The sequence below is a fragment of the Peromyscus maniculatus genome, chromosome 13 (genome assembly GCF_049852395.1).
Source record: "Peromyscus maniculatus bairdii isolate BWxNUB_F1_BW_parent chromosome 13, HU_Pman_BW_mat_3.1, whole genome shotgun sequence".
NCBI lineage: Eukaryota > Metazoa > Chordata > Mammalia > Rodentia > Cricetidae > Peromyscus > Peromyscus maniculatus.
This window is the reverse complement of record NC_134864.1, coordinates 7,040,889-7,057,227: the sequence shown is the minus strand read 5'-3', so window position 1 is coordinate 7,057,227 and position 16,339 is coordinate 7,040,889. Positions and strand designations below refer to the sequence as shown.

The following is a 16,339-nucleotide window of genomic DNA, read 5'->3' as shown; positions in this document are numbered from 1 at the left end:
CAAGTCCCACCATTTTCAAACACCGTAAGATTTCTTTAATTGAGATTCAAATAATGCTACCTCCTCCCTGAGCAGTGGCTGTGTTTAAAGCTGATTGGGCAACAACATGAAAACATCTGAGCTAAAGTGTCTCTCCAGCTCTGTCAACAGCCTGTGTCCTGTGGATTCAGTCTGTTGCCCCTGCACCCCCCTGCTTCTTGAACCTACCTAGCAAGGCCACTATTCATCATCTCGTGTTTCCTTGGAAACCATTGATAAGATTTCAAAACACTTCAAAACAATATAACTGTTCTCTGGAGATGTTTCCATGGTTGCTGAGGAAACATGGTTCTCTTTTTGGCTGCCGGAGGGGAAAGAATGGAGTCTCCCACGCCACCAGCAAAACTGGATCTCCAAGACAAGCTCCCCGCAGGGGATGTGGACCCTCAGGTAGGTCCAGCCTTGCAAAGTGGAGTTCAGCCTCTGCCCTCCTTTTGTTTAATGTACAGGGCCAAAGGCTGTGCCCTCATTTTCCACTTCCTCCAAAACAACTAAAGACAGAAACTTTGGGGAAACACGTGGCCTCGCAGTGTGTAGCACTTGGGTTTTTGTCTCTGCCTAACTTCTCTGTCTCTCTCTGTCTCTCTGTCTGTCTGTCTGTCTGTCTCTCTGGCCCTATTCCAGTCTGTGTCTTGTAGTTATCCAAGATCAAGGAGAAAATGAGCAGACTTGAAGAACAATATAACTGTGTTATATTGCAGGCCCAGGACTTGGGATCAGGCTCCTAAAATTCCTCTGTCTTAGTTAGGGTTTCGACTGCTGCAATGAAACACCATGACCAAAAAAGCAAGTTGGGGAGAAGGGGGTTTATTTGGCTCACACTTCCACATTGTAGTCCATCGTTGAAGGATGTCAGGACAGGAACTAACACAGGGCAGGAATCTAGAGGCTGGGGAGGGATGCTTACTAGTCCCTCCCCCCATGGCTTGCTCGGCCAGCTTTCTTATACAACCCAGGACCACCAGCCCAGGGATGGCACCACACACAATGGGCTGGATCCTCCTTCATTGATCTAATTATAAAAATGTTCCAAAGGCTTCACTACAGCCCGATCTTATGGAGGCATTTTCTTAATTGAGGTTCCTTCCTCTCCTGACTTTAGCTTGTCTCAAGTTGACATAAAACTAGCCAGCACACCCTCCAAATGAAAAGATGCATTCTGTGTGCACATGTGCAGGTTTGAAAGATGAGCAGGTATGGGGCCGGTGTCTCAGGTCACACATGGGACCCATGCTTCTCTTATTTCATATGTTGTTTTTTGAGGCTGAGCCGCATAGGAATATAGCACCCTAGCAGTAGTGAGGCTTCTCTGCATGGGGGAGGAGGGTAATTCTCACTCCAAGGAGCGAGGCTTGTGTGACACTTCATCATCTTCCATCTTGCCTCCTCGCAGAGTCTGTCCCAAAATTCTCCCTTCCCTATACCAACCCCTACCCCATCAGACTGTTTTCATGGAGCAAACTAGAGACTGAGATACAGTGCAAAGTCCTCATAAGGAGGAAGCTGCATCACGGAGGAATCCCCTGGGATGACGACAAGGTACAGAGAAACACCAACTCACAATGAATGAACAAGCCAGCCAACAAACAAACAATGTAATTTCTCAGCTAGGAAGTGTCAGCAAAGATGTGTTATAATTCTGAGGAAATTAGATGACAAATTGATGGGAAGCTAAGTAATAGACGGATCAGGCTGGCCGCCTCTCTTTTATCTTAGCAGCCTCACTGCTGTGCTTGGATATGACTTACACCCCCTAGGGTCCACTGTGATCAAAGGCTTGGTCTCCAGAGTGGTACTGTGGGGAGATGGGTGTGCACAGACGTCTTTAGGTCACTGGGGTATGAGGACTCTCTTGTGCAACCCCAATGGCGGTTCTTCAAAGAAGCATGTCATAAAAGCTTCTCCCATACCCCATGACCCCCTCCCTCCACACAACTCCTGTTCCAGAAGTGACCACTTGCTTCCGCCGTGATGTAAATTTACCAGGGGATAGACCAATAGAAATTTGGACTTCAAAGTTCTGAAACCATGAGCTAAATAAACCCCATTTCCTCGTAATTAGCCCGAGTCAGGGGTTTTGTTACAGTGACAAAAAGCTGGCTAACACACCTATGAAAGGTGAGAAATCCTGAATTCATGGCCCCTGACAGCTGCAGGACTGTGAGGCACAGCCTAAGCCCACGGGCCTCTCTAGATCCAACCCTCTGCCACAGGACATAGGGGGGCAAGACAAGCCTGAGATCACCCCCAGCCACTCAACCAGCCAAATTCAGGAGCAGCAGAGTCAATGGGGACAATCAGGAAAAATGAACAGAGGTGGGTTATTAGAGAGTGTTAAGGAACTGCTGCTAATCTCTTAGCTATGACATTAGTATTGTGTGTGTATGGAACCTTTAATCACTTATTGGTTAGATGTAAGTCCTTAAATTTTTTTTTTTTATAAGATGAACTGACATCATTTGTCTTAAGTGTTTCAAACAAATGAAACTCAGTTTTAGGAAAACAGAGGAAGTGGAAAGATTAGAGTGTGTGTGACCGGTGGAGTGGGATACGGTACTGGGAATTCTTAATAGTCTATACTTTTGTGTACATTTCTATGGGTTTTTTTTCCCTATTAAAAGGTAAAAACAATAGTCCTCCCGGGCAAAGGTTCAGCTTAACTTGCTGAGATATATCACCAGCCTGAGCTTTTTACTTTCGATATAACGTTTTCCTTGGTTTATTCCTGGTGTTTTATGGTGTTTGTGGTACCATAAACAGGATCTGTTTTTTAACTTTCTAATTGCTTGCCACTACCCATAAGATGGTGGGCCTTTCAGCAAATTAACCTAATACCAAGCAGCTTTTAGAAACTCACTCTTGAGGTCAAATAATTGATTTAATAAATTCCCTGGGATGTGCCCTGCAGAGAAGTCTGTCACCTGAGAATAACAGCAGCTTGCCTGCTGCCTGCTTACCTTCCTCCTCTCTCTGATTTTTCTTTTTTATAAAGTTTTTAAAATTTTAATTGTTATTATGATTAAATGTGCATGCATGCATGTGTGCAGTGTGTGTGTGTGTGTGTGTGTGTGTGTGTGTGTGTGTGTGCTCATGCTGTGGTGTGTGTGTAGTGTGTGTGCGTGCGTGCATGTGTGCTCATGCTGTGGTGTGTGTGCATGTGCGTGTGTGCATGTGTATGTATGCTCATGCTGTGGTGTATGTGTGGAGGCCAGAGGACAGCTTTATGGAGCTGACTTTCTCCTTCCACCTTGAGTTCTAGGGATTTACCCACAGACATCTCTCTGGATATATATATCCAGATATCTCTATATATATCCTTGCCTTGTTTCCAATCCCGGGAGGACAACTCAGTCTTTTCTTTAAGTTTGATGCTCATTTTCGCAGGGATCTTTTTCACTGATTTGAAGAATATTCCACTGTTTCCAGTATCGAGTGTTCTCCTCGGCAGTTGATGTCAAATTTTGTCAGATTCTTCTGTTGTGGCTGTTGACATTTTCCCTTATCTTGCATATATGATCCATTGCCCTTCAGATCTCCAAACAATACAGCAACTGTATATTCCTTTTTAAACATTTTTAACTTTATTTTTGTGCCCATGAATGTTTTGCCTGCAGGTATGTCTGTGTACCATGTGCACACATTGTGCCCAGGGTGGCCAGAAGAGGCCTTCAGATCCCCTGGTGCTGGAGTTAGAGATGGTTGTGAGCCACCATGTGGGTGCTGGGCATGAACTCAAATCCTCTGCAGGAGCAACCTCTGCACCACCTCTCCAGCCCCCAGCTGTATATTCTAGACATAACTCCTACCTGAATGGTGGTTGTCTTAATTTCTCTGGTCAGTTCTAAGTCCCTTCTTTCCCCTCTTGACAGTGTTTTACTGTGTTGCCCTGGCTGGCCTGGAACTCAAAGAAATCTGCCTGCTTCTGCCTCCTGAGTGTAGGGATTAAAGGCGTGTACATTCATACCGGGATGTTTTTAAGTTAGTTTTTTTTTTTTTTTAATCGTCTACTTTCATTATTGTCATATAAACATATAACAGAATCTTCCCAAGGGCCTGCCCTGAGAAAATCTCTCCCAGGTCCTGGCAAAGACACTACGTCTGGTGGGGGGTTATCAGAGGGAAAAGAATCTGTGTACACCATGCTCTTTCATCCATTTACTTTATTTCTCTAAGACAAAATTCTATCTACACAGCTTCAGCTCCGTCCTCACACTCAGCTCCTCTCCGTGCCTGCTGGGCCTGCCCTGCCTGTCACAGTCCTGACAGGGCTCCTGTGCTTTCCGCCCTCATCTCCGTCCTCTGTTCCTTCGTCCTCCATCATTCCTCCCTTGTTCCTTACCCCTGCTGTGAGAAAACTCTACAGAATATCTGCCTTACCATCTACAGAATCTCTGCCTTTTTCTCTTCTCTCTGGCCATGCAGCTCTTGTCTATTCTCTATAGAAACTGCCTTGTTCTCTTTCTCCCAGCTACACGACTCTGCTCTGGCCAGGAATCCTGCCCCACCCTTCACTCCACCTGGATATGCAAAAACCTCCTTTGTTCTGAGTAAATTGCTCTGCAATGCTGTTTTCTCTGTCAGGGGGAGGGAGGTCTGAGTTTCATTTGCACAAGAAACAAAGCTATACATCTACAGTCTACCTGTCTCCTAGGCCCTGTATGGGTGTTACCTAGTGGATCAGCAGTAGGTCTGAGAAGCTTAACTGTTTGCCATATGGCCTAGTAGCATATGGGCACACAAGAATTTCATCTCAGAAGACAGCTGATGTATATTAATAAGCTAAATAACACCAAATATTCCTTGAGAAATGGCTTCCTCTTGAAGGACTCCTTGGTCGGTCAAGATATAGCTTATTACATACAGCTGAATCTCTATAATATATTATTGCGGCTCACTGCAAACATAGACAGAGTCACATGGGTTTGATGTAAGTGTAGCTACAGAGGTAAGAGTGTCCCAGATGCAGCCTGGCCTTTGTGGGCTTTGATACTCTTTTTGTTGTTTTTCACGACTGAGAGCCATTGTGTTTCTTGGCTCTGTTTGAGAGCATCCCAGCCATCATCTCCTCAGAGACTTCCCTGCCCACCTCTCATAGAGTCCTCTCACTGAGCTTTGTTTGTGTGTGCACTGGACTGCTCAGCCCTGTTCGAGGGCTCACTAAAACAGTTTCCCCGGCCTGGTCTCCATTTGGGTCATTCCTCTCTATCTTTAAGCTCATTAATCTTTTCTCCCCTGGCATCCACTCTGACTATAAAGCCATCATTTTCTGTTTCAAGCACTGTATTTTCTTGCTCTCACAGTTCCCTTGAGTCTGTTTCCTGTTCTCATTCTATCCTCCACTCTCCTACTACTTTTCAATTCATTTCTCACTATTGTTCTCCACAGAATTCCTTTTTAAAAGATTTATTTACTTTATGTATGTATGGGTGTTTTGTATGCATGCATCTGCATCATGTGAATGCAGTGATAAAGAGGATTTATTTACTTTATGTATGTATGTATGTATGTATGTGTGTGTGTGTTTTGTATCCATGCATGTGTCTGTATCATGTGAATGCAGTGCCAGAGGAGGCCAGAAGAGGGTGTTTTGTCCTCTGGAACTGGAGTTACAGACAGTTGTAAGCCTGATGTGGGTGCTGAGAATTGAACTCAGATCCTCTAGAAGAACAAGTGCTCTTAATCATTGAGCCATCTCTCTAGCCCCATAACATCTGTTTTTAAAGTCTTTCTCTGTAAAATCCACACTTGCTCCATCATTTATTTCTTTCCTAGTTATGTGTGATGCTTAGTGTTAACTGTCAACCTGACAGACTCTAGGATCACCTGGCAGCCAGGCCTCAGTGCATGCCTGTAGGGGATCTTCTTGATCACATTCATTGAGGTGGGAAGACCTACCTACTGTGGGTGGCACCACCATTCCCTAGGCTTGGAATCTGAGACTGTATAAAGTAGAGAAACCAAGCTGGCATTAGCAAGCGTTTATTACTGTCCTCAAATAGCCAACTTAATGTGACCACCTGCTTCAATTCCTGCCACCTCGACCTCCTTCAAATTCCCTTCAGACAATGAGGTAGCACAAACCCTTTCTTACATTGCTTGTGACTGGTCACTTTTATCACAACAACAGGAAAAGAAAATGAGGCTATCTGTTCCTGTAGCTCTGTATCACCTTCTCTCCCCTCCTCAGGTTGGACGCAGGACATTGTGAATTGGACATTGTCGAGGGTCTACCTTCTGTTGTCTTCCTTTAGGTAGTGACTCAGCATTTGTAGCTGGCATTAAACTACTTTTGAATCAGGCTGATCTAGTTGAGACTCGTCTTAACATTTTTCAGGGTAGGTGTAGCACAGCCTTAGCTCCTGGCATGGTTCTTGCCTGTGACTAAGGTAGAACCTTCTGAACTGTTTACTGAATGCCCTGTCAGCTTGGTGAGGTCTTCCCCCTGGCTGGGCAGAACCTTGTGTTCTAGCAACTGTCCAACATACTGACTGCCACAGAGTTCTTCCCTCCCCGTAGATCCTGGGCTATCCAGCACAGTGACGGTATGGCCCAAGTACCTGTGGGCCCATAAGCCCTTCGCTTGGACAATAAAGCTGCAGGGAGCGATGCCAGACTCTTGCAATTTTCTGTACCAAACCAGACATTCAGCGCTGGGGTATGAGATTATATATATAATATATATAAAATATGATGGCTGTTTTGATCCTCTGCTAAGTGCTAAGCATTGCTGCTGCCGCTGCTTTAAAGGACATTAATAATGTAAACAGAGGCCTGCAGAGACAGCTCAGCAGTTAAGAGCTCTGCTCGTCCTGGCTCGGGGGCCACACAGCAGCCCACAACCATTTCTAACTCCAGTTCCAGGGGGTTCAGATGCTCTCTTCTGGCCTCTGCAGACACTACACACATGTAGTACCTAAACACGCATGCAGGCAAAACATCCATCCATACAACAATTTAAAATGATGAAAGAGGTGAAGAGGTGGTAGAGGGCTGGCCAAGTTCTCTGGAAGAAGAAACTCTCTGGCCAGTCAGCACTGGCTGTGGCCAGTTCTTCACATTAGAACAGTGGTTCTCAAGCTGTGGGTCAAGACCCTGGGGTGGGGGGTGTTGGCCCTTTTCACCAGGGCCGGAAAACACAGATATTTACATTATGATTTTAACAGTAGCAAAATTACAGTTGTGAAGTAGCAATGAAAATTATTGTATGGTTGGGGTCACCACAGCATGAGGAGCTGTGTTAAAGGGTGGCAGCATGAGGAAGGTGGAGAGCCACTGCTTTAGACCATAGCCACTGTTGAGACCTCTCAGTGCAGACAGCCCAGCCGTGTGTTCTGCCATCCTCCCTTACTCCTTTCTCCTTTCTTCCCTTCCACTTCCCTTTCTTCCTATTCACACCCTGCCCAATGCCATGTCTAGTGTGCCCACTCCTGCCCCTTCGAATGGCCACCAGGGATGTGATGGGTAGCAGAGCCAGACAGAGCCTCACCCAGAGTCTTCTGGGAAGACAATTTAAGGTGACAGCCCTTGTGTAAGAGACATTAACCAGAAAGTGAGATCACTTCCCATGGGGCTAGGAGGGTTTCACAAGCAGAGTTGACCAAAGCCAAGGCTGGTGAGGTACCCTAGGGAGCTGTAGGAGAAGTCACCCACAGGAGGGTGGGAGTAGACGGAAGAAGAGCCATCTTTGTGGAGGTGACTGCCTCCTTCAGGGTGGAGTCTGAGGCCAGAGAACGGCTTCCGGACTTGGCGTTCTTAGCTCTCAACTGTGACTCTTGGGGCTTCACCTGGTCCCGAGGAGGCCCTGCTCTGGAAGAGGCATGCTGGATGACAGACATGCCTTTGATTTCTGAGTTATTTGATAACAGATTCGGGACACTTCTTACTGAGTGGCTGGAGTCCGTCCAGGCACCATGCCGGACTGTATGTAGGCCGACCTCCACAGAGGCGCGAGGACCCTTACACAGCCCAGCTAACTTTTGATGCATCCCCGTCAGATTCTTTAAGCTTCACAAGTCGTTGGTGGAAAGCCTAGTGTATTCTAAAGACTCACGCTACATGAAATATACCTCCTTTAAGATAGATTAGAGCCGCGATAAAGATTTGTGTAAGAGAGATCCGGATTCCCATTCACCCTCAGAGCCTTAATGAAAGGCTGACAAGTCCCAGAGTTACAGCTCTTCAAAAGCGCACAGCTGTCCCCTTGGCGGTGCAGAAAACGTAGATCAAAAGTACTTTGGATGATTTAAAAAATACTGTCTTCTGCAGTCCTGAAAGGGATGCTGGGCCCGAAACTATTCTCTAATAATTCCTAATGAAAGACTGAGCCAGGAATCATGCATTTTGAGTTTCTTCTCTCAGAAACAGGAAATTTTACTCTTTTTTAGACTGTATTTTTCCAAAGGTAAAGGCAATAATTTTCCCCTCGTACATTATAGCCCAGGCTGGATGATCTCCAGTGTGCTCAGGACAGGCATTATATTGTAATAAGGGGACATTTGAAGGCTGCAGTGTCCAGCTATATCTCCTTAAGACTAAAGATCTTCCAATTAAGATTCCGTAGTTAATGTAAAGAACATGGAAGGGAGGTGGGGAGAATGCTTTTAAGTTCATGTTTTAAATAGTTTAGCCGGGCCTGCTGGCACGAGATTGTAATCCCAGCCCTCGAGAGGCTGAGGCAGAGGGATGGCTGAGAGTCAAGGATGCCTGGGGCAATAAAAATAGAAAATTTCTGTTGAAATGTCTATTAGTTAACAGTTGCTTGGTCTTTGGGAAATTGTCACATTAGACAAATCTCCCCAGAAAGTATCCCTAAAGCCTTCTTCAGAGAGTGGCCCAGCAGAGAAGTTCACGGGCAGTTTGTGTCTGAGGTGACGGAAGTGCTGGGATCTTAAAAGGCTGGCTGCTGTCCCAAAGAGGGGCTGCAGTGGGAGCTGAGAGCGTCCTGGGGACAGGAAGCAGCCTCCCTCACAGACTGGATGTCAATGGAGGGGGTTGTGACTACGTCCTGTGTGCCTCAGACACCTGTTTAGTCACTTGGAGAGTTTTCCCAGCTGCCCTACTGCCCGGGAGGGGGCCTTCTCCCCCGCTGGAGTACCTAGTTAGGAGACAGACAATCCAGCGTGCGTTCTCGGACCCCGAGGGCACCCAGTAAAGGACTTGAAGAAAGACCCCCTGGCTCCCCGTGCCATGAAGAACAGGAGCAGAGCGAGCTCTGCCTGGGGACACGTTTTTGGAGCTGTTTGTTGATGGCAAAGACAGGCTGTGCCCACGACTGGGACTTTGGCAGCCTGCTAACGGACCGAGCACATTTGGTTATTGTATATGTTCTTCTCTTGTGTCTTGGGTTTTTGTTTTTAATACATTTCGGGGCTGGCAAGATGACAGGTAAAGGCACTTGTCATCAAGCCTGACAACCTGGCATTGGTCCTTGGAACTCATGTGCTGGAAGGCGAGAACAGACTTCTGAAAATTGTCCTGTGTTCTCCATGTGTGTGATATGACACAAGCCCTCTAGATTAATTAATTAAAATTTTAAAATACACATTAGTATCTAAAAAGTCTTTTTTTTACCCCATTTGTGTACTAGGCAGGGTGGAGCTTGCCTATAGATGCAGCACTCAGGGAACCTGAGGCAGGAGAATTGCTTAAGCTGAGAAGAGGGAGACCAGCCTGGGTAACACAGTGACATGCCGTCTCAAATAAACAAATGAACAAAGAAACGAGTGAATAGACATGGAATAAAATAAAAGTAAAAAACGTATTTTGCTTTCATTGGGAATCCCTTAGGATGTCTCAGGTTCCTCTTTTCTTTTTGTGTGAACTGGACAGGCACAGTTAAAAGTCACGTATTGTTCTCAACAGTCACGAGTGAAAACCTGAGTTCTGACCTCTGGCCACACTTGGATTCAGTTTTCAGACCTCGTTCATCTTCTGGTTCATGCTTCCCAAACATGTGAACTCTTTTCTTCCCTGATTGGCTGGGGAAGCCGATTTGTCCTGCCGTCCCCTGCACCGCCCCCTCCCCGCCAGTCTTCCCTTCCACACATGCTGAATCTCTAGTAGTTTGTGGTGACATTCTGAACCTGTGCTCCTGCCTGAGAAGCTCTGACAACCCCAGCTGCCCACTGCATGGCCCTGCCAGCTGCGATGCCACAGGGCCCTGGCAGAGCCTCTGTGGCACAGTCCTTGCTTCCTTGGGAAGGGCAGATGGGGCTCCTGTCTGGAGGTGCCCAGCCACCTCCACCGTGGAAGGAAGCCATAGCCTGTGGTTGAACGAGCATGCGGGGAGAAACAGAAGGCTGGTCCCTTAGTCCAGACCACTCACCCTCAGAGACAACCAGTTAGTTGAGAAAAATGAGTCCTTTCATTCACACAGCTGCTCTGGGTACCAGTGCCATCCTGACAGCTGGCAGAGGGTGTTCTCCATGGGCAGGGGACACAGATGTATGGCTGGAAAGTCAGGGGTGCAGGTGGACTCAGCCATCATGAACCCTAGATGCTTCTAACTTCAGCTGGCAGTGCGACCAGGGAGACGGGAGCTTTCCTCCCAACACCCCTGCCTCTTCCCCAGCCCTCGGCTAGCAGCTAAGTTTTTGTGGATGCTGAATCTCTTTGTGTCTCTAAAAAGCTGTGAGTATCCTCAGAAGACAGAGACCAATGTAACATAAAATGTGCACACCATTTGGGGTTTTGCAGACCCCTGAAAGCCATGCATGAGCCCTAGATAAGGAACAAAAAACCATGTTCTAGGCGAATACACTTGATTTTGATTATCTGTGGATAGCTGCCCGCTTGGATGATTAGCAGCATGTAAATTAGATACTTTGATTTTTAATTTTGCAAATTGGGGTATTCATTTTATTTCCTAGGTACTTACAGCCAATTCCAAATTGCTGTCATTTCATAAATTACTATCTGCCATATCTGTAGGATTAGGGAACTAGCATTGGCTCAGAGTAAGACACTAAGGAGCACAAAGGAGGGACAAAGGAGGCTGGCTCCCCTCAAGATGCTAGTCTCCCACCAGGGCCGAGTACCGCAGAGGCTCAGGGCCATGTGTGTTCCTTTTCCTGTAAGCGGGAGTTCTATACTTACCGCTGGATTAGTTCCTCTACTGCATCTTGGTGAGCATTGACCCCACACCCTTTCCCTGGTCATGGCCAAACTGTTCTGTGGCACAAATGTGCTACAGCCAATTTTCTTGCCCAGTTGTGGGTGGATGGCACGCTCCCCAAGTCCTAGGAAGTCCCCTCAGCTCCGGCAGCCTTATGGCTGTCTCCTTGTCAGCCACCAGAGTGTGTGACGAGGCATTAAATCTGCCCCCTCAGAGGAAATGAAAGTCAAAAAGCCGGGGGCCTGGAGAGATGCCTGAGCGGTTAAGAGTGCTTGCTGCTCTAGCAGAGGACTGATGTTTGATTCCCAGCACCCCATGATGGCTCACAGCTGTCCGTAACTCCAGGTCCAGGGGATCCAATGCCCTCTTCCGACCTCCCTCAGCACCAGGCACACGTGTGGCTCAGGCACATATGCAGGCAAAACACAGTAAAATAAAAAAAATAAAATTAAATTAAAAAGCCTATGGTAAACCCTTCTTTGGGGCTGACCTAGATGATTTAGTAAGTAAAGGTTCTCACTGTGTAAGTCTGGCAACCTGGGCTTGATTCCCAGGAGCCCACATGACGGTGATGCATGTGCGTGCGTGCACACACATCCCAATATTAAATAGAAACTTAAAACCCTGCTCTGCTTACCCTTCACATGAAGCATGCCAAAGATGGATGTTGCCATTTGTCATCTACCTTGCCTTTGCCTTTGCATGAAGCACTTTTTTTTGGTTTTGTGACTGTGTCTGTGTGTATGTGTCTGCTTGCGTGTGTGTGCCTGTGTGTGTCGTCTGTGTGTTTGTGTATGTGTGTCTGTGTCTATGTGCCTGTGTGCCTATGTGTGTGTGTGCCTGTGTGTGTCGTCTGTGTGTTTGTGTGGTGTGTCTGTGTGTGTGTGCATGTGTCTGTGTGTCTGTCTGTGTGCACATGTGTGTGTGCACTTGTGTGGATGTGTCTTGAGGTTGGTGTTAGGTGCCTTCCTCTGTCACTTTCCACCTTCCATATTGACTCAGGCAGGGTCTTTCATTTGAACCCAGGGCTCAGCCAGTCCTGCTAGCCAGCCTGCTCCAGGCATTCCCTGTTTCCACATCCGTTGAAGGGAGAGGCCAGGTGAACAGCCATGCCCTCCCAGCTTTTTATGGGAGTACTGGAGAGCCAACTCCAGTCTTCCGGCTTGTGTGGGAAGCACTTTGCTCAGTGGGCAATCTCTTTAAGCCGAGGGCTTCTGAGTCACCAAAAACCACGGCCTGAGCACGCTGGCTGTAGTGGTTTGAATAAGAATGGCCCCTGCAGGCTCATATATTCCAATGCCTAGTCACCAGGGAGTGGAACTGTTTGAAAGGATTGCAAGGATTAGGAGGTGTGGCCTTGTTGGAGGAAGCTGATCTAGGGGTGGGCTGTGAGGTTTCCAAAGCCTAAGCCAGGCCCAGTATCTCTCTCTCTGCCTGCAGATCAGGATGTAGAACTCTCAGCTCCTTCTCCAGCACCACGTCTGCCTGCACGCCGCCATGCTCCCTGCTATGATGACAATGGACTAAACCTCTGAAACAGTAAGCAAGCTCCCAATTAAATGCTTCCTTTTATGGGTGTTGCCGTGGTCATTGTGTCTCTTTACCGCAACAGAACAACTGACTGAGAAAGGAATGCAGCATGCTGTGGGAGCAGGCTGTCCACGTTTGAACTATACTTTCTAGCTGTGTGAGCTTGGGAAAATTGCTTAATCTCTGTTTCCTTTCTTATTTATGAAACACGGACAATAATTGTGCCTACCACATAGGACATTGTTAGGATCCAATCAGCTAATGTCTCTGAAGTGCCATGACCAAGGATGGGCGTTAAGTAAATACTAGACAAATTTTTATTAGTCTTGGTGCCTGTGAATAAAACTCAGGGGGGTATAGGGGAGAATGTAGGAGAAAATGCAGGCATGGCCTGGCAGCTGGCCTACTTGGCACACTGTGCTTCTAAAGAAGAAGCGTGGCACACCGTGCCCCTGACGTTGGAACACTGAATTCTGAAATAGTGTAAGTGGCTGGTAGCTGGCCTGAGGATGAGTCTGCACTCTCCACATCTCCCTTAATGTGTTTCTTCCACATAGAGACCCTGGTCGGATGAGCGCTCACTGTCCAGTCTGAGGTAACGTGCTCACCAATGACAGTCGATAGGCGTCCACTATATAAGTAGCTGCTCGTGTGAAATAAGGAGGATGCTGGTCCCCTAAACCATCTCTGGAGTGGGTCATCTCCTTGCTCTTTACCAACCCACGGGCGTTGCTGTCTTGTCGGGGGATGCCCTTCTGAAGCAAGTGTGTTGCCCACAGTAAGAAGTCAGCTTGCCTTGATATGTCGTCCTGCAGAGATGCATAGACCACTTCCTTCCTGAAACCAAAGGCTTGCTGAGCCTGCCCCACTGTGGGGAAGTCCTTCCTTCCACAGAGTCCCACTTGCAGACTGGTCCACATCAATTTCTAGACCTGCAGAGCTGCTCACACTGGGAATCTAGTGAGAGGCCTCTGTTCCCGAAAACAGCCTGCCTGTCTGTCAGTCCTGTGTTCACACCCTGAGATGGCCTCTCTCCTCCCCTGGCTTGGCTGGACGCTCACTGTGCTGATGGGAGTCACCAGCAAAGGTGATAAAGGCCCTGTTGCCAAGCACTGGGGCCATCTCTCCCTCATGCGGGGGCAGCCCCCAGGGCACGGTTATGTAGTTTGTATCAGAGGAAACTCCCAGAAAACAATGTCCTGGGTGTAATTAAAGCTCAGAGACAGCGGCTGTAAGTGGGACGGGGAGAGGGAGCCGCAAGGGCTGTGGCTGAACCAGGAATCACAACAGAGCGTTTCCCACTCCCACCTAGAAATGTACTCTCTGGCCTGCTTTTCCACCCAGTGTCTTAGTACTGAGTTAAAACCAAACCTGTCCTCACCCTCAGTGCTCCTAAGAATGTGATGGAAAGCTTGCCCACTGCAGGTCCCCCCACCCCCCGCCAGACTCCAACGTCATTGCTTCTTCTGATGTACCTCCTTGTGGGTCTAATGGCCATCCGTGATCTGCACTGCTCCATTAAAAAGAAAGATAACGGTCTTGGTTGGAGTCCCTTTGTCTTCTCCAGGTTACCAGACTGGTGCCCAAACCTGACTCCTCCCACAGTGGTGAGAAGAAGCTGTCATAAATATATTTTAAATATTTATATTTAGCCAGAGATCTGTTGTCAACTGAATGTCTAGCAAAGTAAGATCAGATATTGTAAGCGGATTTTGTTTGCTTTTGAGACGGGGTCTCTGGATGTAGCCCTGGGTGTCCTGGAACTCCTACCACACTGGCCTTGAACTTCCAGACATGCACCCGCCCCTGCCTTCCAGAGTGCCGGGATTAAACCCTCGTGTCTGGCCTTATATGCAGGCCTTTGTAAGTATTCAAACAGTGCAAAGAGAGGTAGTGTGTGCTGACTGCATCTCGAAGATTATCCTATCAATAACTACAGAAAAGAGCTGCCTGTTTGAAGTACCACATGAGCACAAGGCAAAGCTCACCACTTCGACCATCTCAAAGTCACCCAGTAATATTTCAAGCAGAATTCTGGAATATAGTGCATGCCTGACAAAACTGAGTTCCTTTGACTAGTGTCAATTTCTGGTTTTGATTTTGAGAGCTTTTATATCTGAAGTATTCATTCTCATCCACAGGCTCGGCAGAGTGCTAAGGGGGCGTCTCTGCCGGAGACCCTCCCTCCAGCAAGCCTCGGGTTCTCGGGAAAAGACGCACTCTCTTGATTTTCTTGAAAAACAAGGAAACCCAAAGAGCAACTGCCTGCATACGCATGGTCTGTGGTCTCCATCGTCCCTGAGGCTTCATGGTCAGGGTCACTATCAAGCCTCATTTGGCACCAGAGAAAAACAGCTATGATTAATGTACTGGCTAGTTTTATGTCAACCTAACACAAGCTAGAGTCGTTTTGGAAGAAGAAACCTCAAAGGAGGTTTCTGCCGGATTGGCCTGTGGGGAATTTTCCTGATTGATGATTGTTGTGGGATGGCCCAGCCCACTGTGGGCAGTGTCTTAAAAAGCAAGCTGAACAAGCCTTGAGAAACAATCCCGTAAGCAGCACCCCGCTGTGGCCTGTGCATCAGCTCCTGCCTCTGGGCTGCTCCCTGCTTGAGTTCCTGCTCTGACTTTGGAATTGGAGCGCTTTTGCATGTGAAATATCCATTCTCAACCAACAGTCTCGTCAAAGCGCTAAGGGACACCTGGGCTGGAGATCCTCCCTCTCACAAGCCTCAGGCTCTTAGTAAACTATCCATTCTCTTGTTTTTCTTGAAAAACAGTGAAACCTGAAGAGCAACCACCTGCACATATGTGGTCTTTGGTCTCCATTGTCTCTGCCTTGATTTCCCTCAGCAGAGAACTGTTATTTGGACGTGTAAACAGAATAAACCCTTTCCTCCCCACATTGCCCTTGGTCATGGTGCTTTATCATGCAATAGGAACCCTAACTAAAACAACGGACAGGGGAGGAGGTAACAAAAGGCCTCTGTCCTGCAAAAGATGCTGGAGGCCTCATGCAGAACACATTTACTCTTGTTTGGTAGCTCAGGATACCGTGCACATAGCAAAGTGATGCCGGCCATCAGAACATCTCCATTTATTTCGTACAAACCTGATATTTGAGGAACGATAGTGTCTCCCATGTCCTGGAAATCGTCCATAAATCCCCAGGTCTGTGTGAATTATTTTTTAACTAGGTCAAGTACTCCGGAGTCTGTGGCACACATTCATCACCCCTTCTGCCTTCAATTTCTCAACTCATCTGTCACATGGAGAATGTGATAATTAGGGCTACATACAGGTGTTGTGAAAATGCCTCAGAGAAGGGTAGTCTGATCTTCTTAAGTTTTTAATGCATAATTACATTCCTAGGATTTCACTGGCTGTTCGAAGAATCCGCCTCCATAAAACACTTTGATTCTCGTGCACAGGGGTTCGTGTGTAGACGTCAATGTCACAAGTTGTGAGGCTGACTTCTCAGTGTGGGCTTCACCACAAATTTATCCTGTATCGTTTTTTTTCCAACCAGGAATGAAACAGGAAAGAGACTAAGTTCTCTAGCTCTCTTTTTGTCATAGACAAGAAAGCAGGCAGCCATGCTGGGGTTGCTAGGCAACTACCTGCATTCCCACCCCACCCCACCCCTATCTCCTGATT

The 16,339-nt window shown here is 47.3% G+C and overlaps 1 long non-coding RNA gene across 2 annotated transcripts; it reads left to right on the top strand.

Moving 5' to 3' along the window:
* Nucleotides 1–294: 294 nt before the first annotated feature.
* Nucleotides 295–15,934, top strand: LOC143268347 (uncharacterized). Of its 2 annotated transcripts, XR_013044202.1 has the most exons (4): nucleotides 302–429; nucleotides 1,433–1,578; nucleotides 12,593–12,691; nucleotides 14,824–15,934. It is a non-coding gene; the product is annotated as an uncharacterized LOC143268347 (long non-coding RNA). The 2 variants fall into 2 exon arrangements; XR_013044201.1 differs by lacking the exon at nucleotides 1,433–1,578 and having other exon boundaries at nucleotides 295–429.
* Nucleotides 15,935–16,339: the final 405 nt, after the last annotated feature.